The sequence below is a fragment of the Oryctolagus cuniculus genome, chromosome 6, assembly GCF_051225735.1.
Source record: "Oryctolagus cuniculus isolate XC-2025 breed Fujian yellow rabbit chromosome 6, ASM5122573v1, whole genome shotgun sequence".
Taxonomy (NCBI): domain Eukaryota; kingdom Metazoa; phylum Chordata; class Mammalia; order Lagomorpha; family Leporidae; genus Oryctolagus; species Oryctolagus cuniculus.
The window spans coordinates 59,553,687-59,564,936 of NC_142872.1; positions in this window are offsets into that span (position 1 = coordinate 59,553,687).

Genomic DNA, 11,250 nt, shown 5'->3' on the forward strand with positions numbered 1-11,250 from the left:
CACCTGTTGTGCACCTGTTACATGCCACCTCCTTTCACTCTATGATTTCATTGAAGCCATCATCCAGTGAGCTGGGTGTTTGCTCTCTTGCATGGGGAGTTTTAGAGAGTTGAACTGACTTGCTTAAAGCCATAGCAGCTAGGAAATTGTGGAGTTACAGGTGTGGGGTTAACCCTGTGCTACGTGCTGATCCAGGGGCTGCAGTTAGGGCAAGGCGCAGGGCCTCACGGAGCTCACAGCACATTGGGGAAGGTCACCGACAAACCAGACATGCAATGTGCCGGATGGCGCAGAGCCAGCAGGAATGAGAAAGTGGGGGCGGGGGATGGGGCTGTTGGGCTAGGGTGCTCAGAAAAGAGGCAGGGCGCGGGGTGGGCTTGAGCAGGCTTGAAGGCAGGGAGGGCGGGCCCATAGGAACACTGAGGGCAAGGGCTGAGGGCACAGAGGGTGTGGAAGCCTGGAGGCCTGTCGTGGTGCAAGGAGGGGGCTGGTGGGGCTGGAGCAGAGAGGGGGGCGTGGGGCGGTGTTGGAGGGGCCGCGACTTGAGCTTTCATCTGGAGGGAGAGGCCGCGTTGATGCCGCATTCGCGCACTTTTAAGGTGAGGCCAGAAAGATTGCAGCCAGAGGCTCTCATCCACCCTGCCTTCTGCCAGCTCTGACTGCCCCTCCCCCTCTGCCTCTGCCTGCTCCCCCTGCACCCCCAACCTTGTCTTTTTCCATCCCTAGGGCAGCGAGGCCAGCGGTTATCTCCCTGTCTTGCCCCTTCTCTTTGCTCTAGACAGAGCTTTCTGGATGCTTCCTGAGTCAGGAGAAACAAGGATTCCACTGTGGGCTGGGGGAAGCCTTCCCAGCTGCTGTGGTGTCTTGCTAGGTACGCCCGCTCTGCGGAGGGGGCTAGCAGGAGTCTTCATGGTCTCAGTTCTCAGCTCTGTGCAGGCGCCCAGTCTTCCCCCACCGACGCCGATTCTGCATTAATGCTTGTACTCTCCCAGCCCAAGGAGAGGCACCACAAACCACGCTCCTAAGTGCTCGGTGACAGCCCTCTCCCCGGGGTGTCCTGCCACTGACGGTACCAGATCTGGGACCTAGAGCGCCCGGCTTGGTCTTTGCTTGCCCATCCCGCCCTCTGTGTCACAGCTTTTCTATGCACCATATCGTTCCCCAGTGCGATTGTTTGACCTTGCAGGTTCCAGGCAGTGTTTGCAAGAGAGAGCTGAGCACTGGGCACCCCGGGCAGGAGCTGTCTCCCTCCTTCTCCCTTGTCACCCGGGGTCACCAGGCGCATATGACAGAGCCCCTTAGATGCCAGTTCACAGTAATCACAGTGCTCACCAACACGTTGGATGAGATGCGGCTGGACGCAGTGAGCTGCAGCTCTCCCCGGGAGTTCAGGGCTCTTCCCACGCCAGCCGGCCTGGCTTAGCGTCCCTCCCAACTCAGCGTCTCTGATGCCGAGGAGCAAGGGGCAGGGTGCAGAAGGCTGTGAGCTATCTTGGTCCCTCCCACTCCCCCTCCTCCCCTTGTAATGGCACTGGGCGAGATGGGTGCTGGAGGGGAGTAAGGACTGTCCCTCACCCTAGCATTTCAGGAGGCAAGCAAGCAAGAAGGAGGCCCCAAAGCGGGGCTGGAAGTGGGCGTGGGGACAAGGTGCTTCTCCCCCCGCCCCTCGGGTGTTGCTGGGGTCCAGTGTCTTCTCCCTCTATGGCCGCCGCTCCCCTTCCCATCACAGCGGTTCCAGCAGCACAGCTCTGGGGCAGAGCAAGCTCCGGTGTCCTCGCCCTTGCTGGGATCTCATTTGATTGACACGAGAACCTGGCCAAGGAAGTGTTAGGAGGGCCATTGTGTAGATGGGGAAACTAAGGCTGGTGGAAGAAGGTGCCAGAGCTGAGCTTTGAACCCAGGCCTCCCGTGCCCGCTTGTCTCTTCCCTCCCGTTCGCCTGTGTGTGTGTTTTGGGGGGGGAGATGAAGTTCCAAAGCTGAGGGGCAAGGGAAGCGAAGTGTCCCCTGAGGAGCGGGGGAGGCTGTGGTGTGGGGGTTTGTTTGCCGCCCGCCAGGTGAGCCGTGCAGGTGCTGGGAGGTGCGGCGAGGCTGAGTGGAGGAAGTCAGGGGATGCCCTCCTGGCTGCCTGCCCAGCCGGAGCCTAACAAGGCCAGGCTGTGGTGCCCGGGGCCTGAAAGTCCCATAAACAGGTAGAGCCCTCCCTCCCCAGCCGCAGGATCGGGCTTCCAAAGAAACAATAGCGAATTAGGTGCTAAAGGTGGAAAGACTGCTGCCTACCCGTGCAATTAGCTGCTGGGTCTGCTACAAACATTAGGCAGCCGAGTTAGGGACCAGATGGCGGCGAGGCTCACCCTGCTGGCCGGCCGGGGGCTGCCTGGCTTCCTGGCTGCAGTTTCCAGCTCTGGCACAGAGGGGAAGCCGGCAGGTAACACCGGGGTGTGGCCCCCTGCAGAGTGGGCCAGTCATTAACCAAGCGTTCCGTCCCCTCCCTGGAGGCAGGCGGGCTGGTGGCTTTAAGGACCTAATTAGCACTAGCTAGAATTTCTGCCGGCTCCTCTGCTTGCGGAAGGGACAGCTCTTTCTGATCCTGGGTAGCCCGGGCTGACCACTCTGCAGCTGCCGGCCCATGCCAACCTCTGGGCAGGAATGACTGGTGCGGTCTTGGGTCTCATCCACCCATCCCACTCAGGGTAGCTGTCACACGGAGCACCAGCTCCGTGCACACGTTTCCACCACAGCACTGATTTTCTTCTGCTTCCTGCCAGTGTGGAAATGAGGCTGAGAGCAGGGAGGTCCCTTGCTCAAAGCCATATCTGACCCCTCACATCCTGCGCATGACTGTGATACCTACAGTAAGCCCCCATGGCCAAGGACTCCAGGAGGACAGGATCCAAGAGGCAAAGTGACTCATTTGAAGCCAAGATTCGAAACTAGGGCTCCTGGGTTGTAGAGCCTTGCCCCGCCCCTCCTCCTCCACCCCCACTTCCGTCCCTGTGTTATTCAGGATCCTTTTGGCTACAAATGACAGAAACACAGGGAGATGGACTCATATAGGATATGGAAACATGTTTTCTGTGTAACGGGAAAGTGCCCACGCATTTGACTTCAGGTGCAGCTGGATCCAGGTGCTTGGTCTCCTTGCCTGCTTTCTGCTGGGTGGGAGGCCTTGTTGGGAAAGCGTTCCCTGCCATCCCAGGCTGATGTCCCACTGGACTAAGAACTTGCGAAGGAGAAGAGTAGCATTCCCTGGGGCCAATTCTGATTGGGGTAACTCTCCCTCTTGCATGGCCTTGAACCTGTCTCTGCGATCAGGGAGTCAGACTACTTGGCCAAGCCTGGACCATGGGCCGGTCCCTGGGACCAGGCCAGGGAAGGTCTGGGGCGGGGGGAGGCGGAGTGGAAGAGTTCTTGCCGGAAGGAGGGATGCTGGCGGCAGCAGGGAGTCCCAGCAGCGGTGGTTCTCACACCTGAGTGCGCAGCAGGGCCCCAGAAGCACCGGAACCTGCAGGTTCTGCTTCTAGAACGTCCCAGGTAGTTCTGAGACTGTGCGTCCAGCAAGCTCCTTTGGGACACTGATGCTGCTGGCCTGGCGGCCACACTTTGAGAACCACCGGTCTGCACTTTTCTCCTGCACGCAGGCTCCCATCCTCACTGACCTGTTTCCTTCCCTGGCCTCAGTGCGTGCTGCACCGTTGTCCCCTTGCCCACGTGCTCCTTGTTGACGGAGTGCCCCCGTGGCCGGCCTGTTCACCTTCCCACTTCCTGTTTCACAGTGCACTGTCTCTACAACAGAGAGAGCCACCTCTCACCCGGCCTGCATGTCACTGCACCTGCTGCCCTGCGAAGCAGAAAGCTCCAGATCAAGAAATACAGGGAGGATCTCAGTGTGGGGCGCTCCCTTGACTCATGACAGCATCTGCCTAGCTATCAATCATCTGCCTGTGTCTGTATCAGCTGTCTACCAGTCACCTATCATGTATCTGTCATTTATTCTCTATCTCGATCGCCTATCAATCCTCTATCTAATCATCTAACAATCATCTATTTGATTACCATCATCATCACCATTACCATCATCTGTCCATCCAAACATCGGCCCACCCATCAATCTGGTACATCCATCTCTCTGTTTACCTACCACCAATTCATCTTAGGATCCCCACATTTAAGATTTGGGAGAAGCACGCCAGGTAACACAGTCTGGGTGAAGCCCCCGGGGCTTTTCCTCACCCCTCCCTCCCCAGTTTTTGTCACCCCACAACATTTTGCCCAGTTTTGAAAAAGAAGAGGTGACATATCTCAAACTTATTTTCTACAATTCAACTTTGGGGCCAGTGCTGTGGCACTGACATCCCACATGGGCACTGGTTCAAGTCCCAGCTGCTCCACTTCTGATCTAGCTCTCAGCTATGGCCTGACAAAGGAGTGGAAGATGGCCCAAGTGCTTGGGCCCCTGAACCCATGTGGGAGACCCAGAAGAATCTCCTGACTCCTGGCTCTGAATTTTCCCAGCTCCAGCCTGTGTGGCCATTTGTGGAGTGAACCTGCGGATGGAAGACCTCTGTCTGTCTGTCTTTCCCTCTCTCTGTCTGTAACTCTGTCTCTCAAATAAAAATAAATATTTAAAAAAAATACAAATCCATTTTCAGTAAAAGCTCCTGTATCAGAGAAAAATTAGTGTTACATAGTTTCTTGAACATTTTTTCAGCCTCGTAGGGTAAATATGTTCATCTGACTTTTGCAAAAAGATGACTGGCTAAAAATCTATATTCTTTTTTGACTTGCATGTATTTATCTTATTTGCTGTCACTTGTCCCTGCTCACAAGTTCGTTCTCAGCAAGTGTGTCTTAGATTTAGGTGAACTTAACTGTGTGTGATATGAATCTTACTGAGAACTGATAATTTTGGCAATTATTGAGGGGGGTTAATGTACAAAAGAAAACACGGGGCCCCATTCTAGTCACATTCATGCCTCTGCAAATTCCATGCCCACACACAGGTGCATGGCGCCGTCTGGGACAGCTTCCCCTGGGCACTGCTGCTTACCTGCCTTCAGCAGTGGGGGCACAGAGAAGCCTCCACAAGACCCTGGGGGGGGACCTCCAAGCCCTGGGGGCTCACAGGTGGATGTCAAGCAGGTGGGCTCTAGGGCAACAGGGGGAGGGGCTCTGGGTGGGTGCAGGGAAGAAGAGAGAAGGGGGTGGAGCAAGGGGTTAGGAAGGCTGAGCCAAGCTTTATGTGCGATGAGGATGGGGAAAGAGCTGCCCAGGCGGAAGGAAGACGGACGGCAGACGGACGGTGTGCGCGGGGCTCCTCCACTCTGCAGGTCGTCTCTCCACTCTGGAGTTTTCCTTCTCTGGACAGAAACTTCACAGCTGACGTCATCCCGTGTGTGTGCGCCCTGGGGTTGATAGGAGCCTGTGGAGTTGGGCTTCCCCGGGGCCTGTGCCCACAGCCTGGTACTTGGCACTCCCTACTCCAACAAGCAGTGTGGGGCTCGGAAGGACCTCCTCTGCGTTTCATTCACTCGCACAGCTGAGTGCTTTAAAGGTTCACAGACACATGGCCCAGCGGGATGGGGGGAGATGGGGATGACGCTGGCGTGAGAGGGAGATCAGGCCGTCCTGCTGCGGTGTTCACAGCCCCCACATCTTAGCTGCTCTCTGGCACAGGATGGGGACAGCCACACCCCCACACACTCACACTGCACCTGCATGAACACACATGAATGCCCACCCCTGTGCAGAGATCACCAGTCGTGCCTCCCTCATCCCCTGCCGGCCGCTTGCAACATTTTCCCCAGTGCCTGTTCTCTACTGGGTTCCTGGGATATTAAAAAAAAAAAAATTCTGGCGTAGCCTCTGCCCATAGGGATCTTGTTGAGAGACAGTTCACAATGACCATGCACTGAGACAAGGCCACAATGGGCAAGGGTAATACGGGGAGGAGTCCCAGAAAGCTGCCTGCAGGAAGACAAACCAAAGCTGAAGCCTGAAGATTGGTGTGCATGGCAGGGGCTGGAAGGAAGTAGACGGAAGGCAACATTCAAGGAAGAAGGCGTGTGTGCCAACTCTGCCCGAGGGAGCGCAGCCTGCAGGAAAAATGCAGTAGAAAGAGGCCAGGACCAGGATTTATGATCTCAATATAGGAATGGCAATTTTGTTGGAAGCCACGGTGGTAGCGGGTTGGGGAGGAGAACAATAGGGCCTCACCTGTTGTGTGGATGCTGCCTGGGGCCAGGAGGATGCAGCTTGATGGTGATGGGGAGGGGCAAGCCCATGGAGGGGAGGTAGGGCACTTGAGTCTCAGGTGCAGCTACCCCCTCTCCTAGCCTGAGCAGCCTGAGGCCCACACCTGGGTCAGCCATCCTCTTCTGGGTGACATTTGGCTGTGTGTGGAGACTTCAGGTTGTCCTACCTGGGAGGAACATGGATCGGGTAGAGGCTGGGGTGCTGCTGAGCCCCCTGCATGCGCAGAGTAGCCCCTGTAACCAAGAAGCCACTGGTGGCCAGTGGCAGCCGTGCCACGATTGGGAAACTCTGGCCTTGATCCGTTATTTCAGGGGGGCGGCAAAACTGATGTTCTCACTGCATCATTTCTTCTCTGGATTGCTGGAGATTCGTCTAAAAACACAAACCCCCTCCCTGCGCCAGCTCCCCAGGTTTCCCAAGACATGATGCCTGCAGGCAAGGCAGGGCAAGTCCTGCTACTCCCTCTTTACCTGGCAGTTTTCAGCGTGGTGAGCCAGCCCACATCCTCCAAAGGAGACCAGCGCATTTTTTAAGCATCACTATGAACTTCTGGAGTTTTAAAGGTATTCTATGTGTTTCAACCCATGGCCATTGCTATTCTTTTGGAAAACTGGGTTATTTCTGTCTTTGGCCACTGAGCACTCCTTTTTTTTTTTTTTTTTAAGATTTATTTATTTATTTGAAAGTCAGAATTACACAGAGAGGGAAGGAGAGGCAGAGAGAGAGAGAGAGAGAGAGAGAGAGAGAGAGGTCTTCTATCCACTGGTTCACTCCCCAGTTGGCCACAATGGCTGGAGCTATGCCGATCTGAAGGCAGGAGCCAGAAGTTTTTCTGTGTCTCCCATGCAGGTGCAGGGGCCCAGCGACTTGGGCCATCCTCCACTGCTTTCCCAGGCCATAGAAGAGAGCTGGATCAGAAGTGGAGCAGCCAGGACCCGAACCGGCACCCACATGGGAAGCCGGCACTGCAGGTGGTGGCTTTACCCACTATGCCACAGCGCAGGCCCCACTTGTGTACTTTATTTACTTAGTTTTTAAAGATTTAGTTATTTGTTTATTTGACAGGTGGCGGGGGCGGGGAAGGGGTAGAGGAGATATCTTCCAGCCACTGGTTCATTCCCCAGTTGGCCGTTATGGCTGGGGCTGGCTGAGGCCAAAGCCAGGAGCCAGGAACTCTATCCGGGTCTCTAACAGGAGCAGTAGGCAGCCAAACACTTGTGCCACTTTCACTACCTTCCCAGGCATGTTAGCCGGGAGCTGCTTGGGAAGTGCAGCAGCGGGATAGCAATCGTCTCGTGCATTTCAAGCGGAGACGTAACCCCCTGAGCCTCTCTCGCGTCCTGTCACTGCCCCAGTGCTGTGGTGGCGTCTCTGCCTTCTGGTGTGACTAGATGTCCCAGGGGTCCCACTGGGTCGTGCATTTCCCACCTGCAATCTGGAGTCAGCCCGGCCCCCGCAGGCCTGGTTTACTTTAGTGGAGGGTGCCAGGGCTCACTGAGGGTCCACACGCGGGCAGTCCCACGGGAGCTCATAGCAGGAGCCTGGGTGGAAGTTAGAGCTCTTGAAGCTTGGTGATTTCCAGGCTGGCAGTCGGCTGGCTCGGGTCGCTTGGGCTCCGTTCTTTTCCCCAGCCTCCCGTGCAACGTGACCCCTTGCTCGCTCTACCTCTGGGTGGGCTGGGCGGGGGCCCAGGTGCAGGGAGGGTTCAGGTTAGCAAGGAGAGGAAAGGAAATAGGACCCTGCCAACCAAAGAGGTGCTTAGCCCTGGAGCCAGGGCACAGCCAGCCCGGGAGAAGAGCAATTAGCTAATTCTGGAGTCAGGCCTTGCTTTTATTTTCACCCTTAATCCGGCAATGACCTTTGCCCCAAGCCTTCAAGCAATTAGTGTGTGCTGGTGAAGTGGTGCTGGGTTTGAGCTCCTGCCTGCCTCCCCAGGGCCACTACCTTTGTATTCTGTTGCATGTAATTGAGGTAAAAGGGTTTATTGAAGCTCACACATTCTGTCTCCCATAGCAGGGTCTCCGCCCTGGTTAGTGAACGGGCTCTTCCCAGACAGCTCTGTTTTCTCTGCAGCCCAAGCCTGTGTTTCGTACGACTCCCCAGTTCTCCCCTTCCTCCCCTCTGCATGCCCAAGTGAGTCCAGGAAATTCAGTGTCACCACCGCTCACCCGGCAACCACCCTGGGCCAGCGCCTCCGTCCACGGTCCAGGTTCAGAGACCGCAAGACACTGCTCCCTCACCGCATCTCCTCGCCTCAAACTGGAGACAGACCCCCAAGCAGATCAGGTGTCAAACGGCCCGTGGTAGGCTAAGGCCGTGACCATTCCACAAGTCCAGACACAGGAGATGGATGGTGTGGGCTGGTCTTTGTGCGGAAGAGTCTAGAAGGGAAGATGAGACTGGAGACAACGGCGGGAGTCTTCCGTGGACCAAGGGGGTTTTTCTCAAGGGGTCTGAAGGGTGGATGCTTAAAGGGAAGGCGTTGAGAAGAATGTGGCTGGCATCTGCCTGCACAACACAGATTTGGCTCAGGTTCCCTGCTCCCTATGGGGCCATGTGCTGCACAGCAGCCCTGTGCCCTTCTTGGCCTCTGAGGGTCAGTCCTGATTCAACTCAGCCCACCAGGCCAACTGTGTTTCCTCCACAGTAACTGCCTTGGATAAGGACATGTGACCATGTTTTGGCCGAGGCACTGTAGGGAAAAGTCTATGAAGGGAGAGGGTTGAGCAATTTTCTCGGAACATTTCTTAATTCTTAAAAACAGACACCAGGAAGTCAGCGTCCATTTTCAGAATGTGGATTTTGGTGTGGATGTGATGGCTGGAGCTGTTGTAGCCATTTTATAACCATGAAGATAGTTAGCTGCTACACTTAAAATGGCAGAGCAAAGAGACGGAAAGAATCCGCCTTCCTGAGTACGTTGTACGGCTGCTGAGGTAAGCCACGTGAGGCCATCTCATTCTCTGAGATAACAAAACTTTCTTGTGTTAAAGTCTCAGTTAGGAGTTCTGTGACGTGTTGCCGCAAGCATCCCAACTAATGCAGGAGACGAGGTAGCAGCTGGAGAACGAGGCGTGAGGAGGAAGGAGAGGGCACTTCAGGGAGGCCGTGCGGGCCAGACAAACTGGCCAGCAGAACAGAGCCTGGGCAGAGCAGCCTTGGTGCTGGCAGGGGAGGCCGGCTGGGGTTCAGCCCGAAGGCACCATCCTCTCTCTCTACCGCCCTCTGTCCTCCCACCATTCTCTCCAGATAAAGCTGGGAGGCAAACGCAGGTGACAGCGACCCGAGCCTACAAATGAAATGAGTGAAAACCAGGGATCCCAGGGGATGGGCAGGTGAGGCTGCTGGTCCAGACACCTGATTTAATAAATAGTGCTGACTTGCGGACAGCAAACGGTGGCCAGCGCAGTGTAGCCCCCCACTTGGAGGCAGCTTCTCCACCACGTGTGTTCTCTCTGCAAGGCGCGGCTCAGCCCTCCTGCCCTTCGGGAAACAGCAGGCCGGCTTCAGCACTGTGCTGGGGATCTTGGTAAGCGGCGAAATCACCTACAGAAAGCCCCCGGACGGGAGCGGCGGGCCGAAACGGACCGCAGATCCGCAGCGTGAGAAGCAGGGCGTCGCCGTGGTTGACTTTGGCTGGGAACGTGTGCATTGAGTGACTCAAAAAGTTTTCACCATTCTGGGCACAGCCATGAATCACTGAATATTTATTTGGGGTTGTGAATAAATGAAATGTTAGCAAGTGGGTGGATACCCAAACATAGACTCTGTGAATAATGAGAATTGATTGATTCTGCAGATACATAGATGTCTATTTATGTGGACATGAATATATATATATACATATATACATATATATATATAGAGAGAGAGAGAGAGAGAGAGACCCCAGCACTCCAGCTCTGTGACTCTGCTTTGAGTCATTGGCTGTGTCTACTCATCCGTCTTCTGGTTTGGGTTTTCAATTTTTGTTCGGTTATATGAAATACTTCTTTCTTTCTTTCTTTCTTTCTTTCTTTCTTTCTTTTTTTTTTTTTTTTTTTGACAGACAGAGTAGATGATGAGAGAGAGACACAGAGAGGAAGGTCTTCCTTTGCCGTTGGTTCACCCTCCAATGGCCGCCACGGCTGGCGCACCATGCTGATCCGAAGGCACCGAAGGCAGGAGCCAGGTGATTCTCCTGGTCTCCCATGGGGTGCAGGGCCCAAACACTTGGGCCATCCTCCACTGCACTCCCGGGCCACAGCAGAGAGCTGGCCTGGAAGAGGGGCAACTGGGACAGAATCTGGCGCCCCGACCGGGACTAGAACCCGGTGTGCCGGCGCCGATAGGTGGAGGATTAGCCTAGTGAGCCGCGGCGCTGGCCTATATGAAATATTTCAATGTCCTTCTCCATCCATGTTTTCTGCTTGACTCCCAGGCTGATTCAAATCAAGTTCTGGGGCCGGTGCTGTGGCGCAGTAGGTTAATCCTCCACCTGCAGCGCCGGCATCCCATATGGGCGCTGGTTCTAGTCTCGGCCGCTCCACTTCCGATCCAGCTCTTTGCTGTGTCCTGGGAAAGCAGTAGAAGATGGCCCAAGTCCTTGGGCCCCTGTACTCATGTGGGAGACCCGGAAGAAGCTTCTGGCTCCTGGCTTCATATTGGCACAGCTCCGGGCGTTGAGGCCATTTAGGGAGTGAACCAACGGATGGAAGACCTTTCTCTGTCTCTCCCTCTCACTGTCTGTAACTCTACCTCTCAAATAAATAAATAAAATCTTAAAAAAATCAAGTTCTGTTGCTTACAACCAAGAAAGTTCTGACCATGTACAAAACCCTGGTGCGCAGTAGGTCCTCAGCGACTCTGAGCCCCTCCCTTCACGAGAGGCAGGGCTGGCTAAAGGTCCCCAGTGAATTGTCTGTGCTAGGGAGACCCAGTGGTGAGAAGAAAGCTTCATTAAACAACAACAACAAATCAGGAGACCATATATTTCCAGCTCTTCTCTCTGCCCTCGG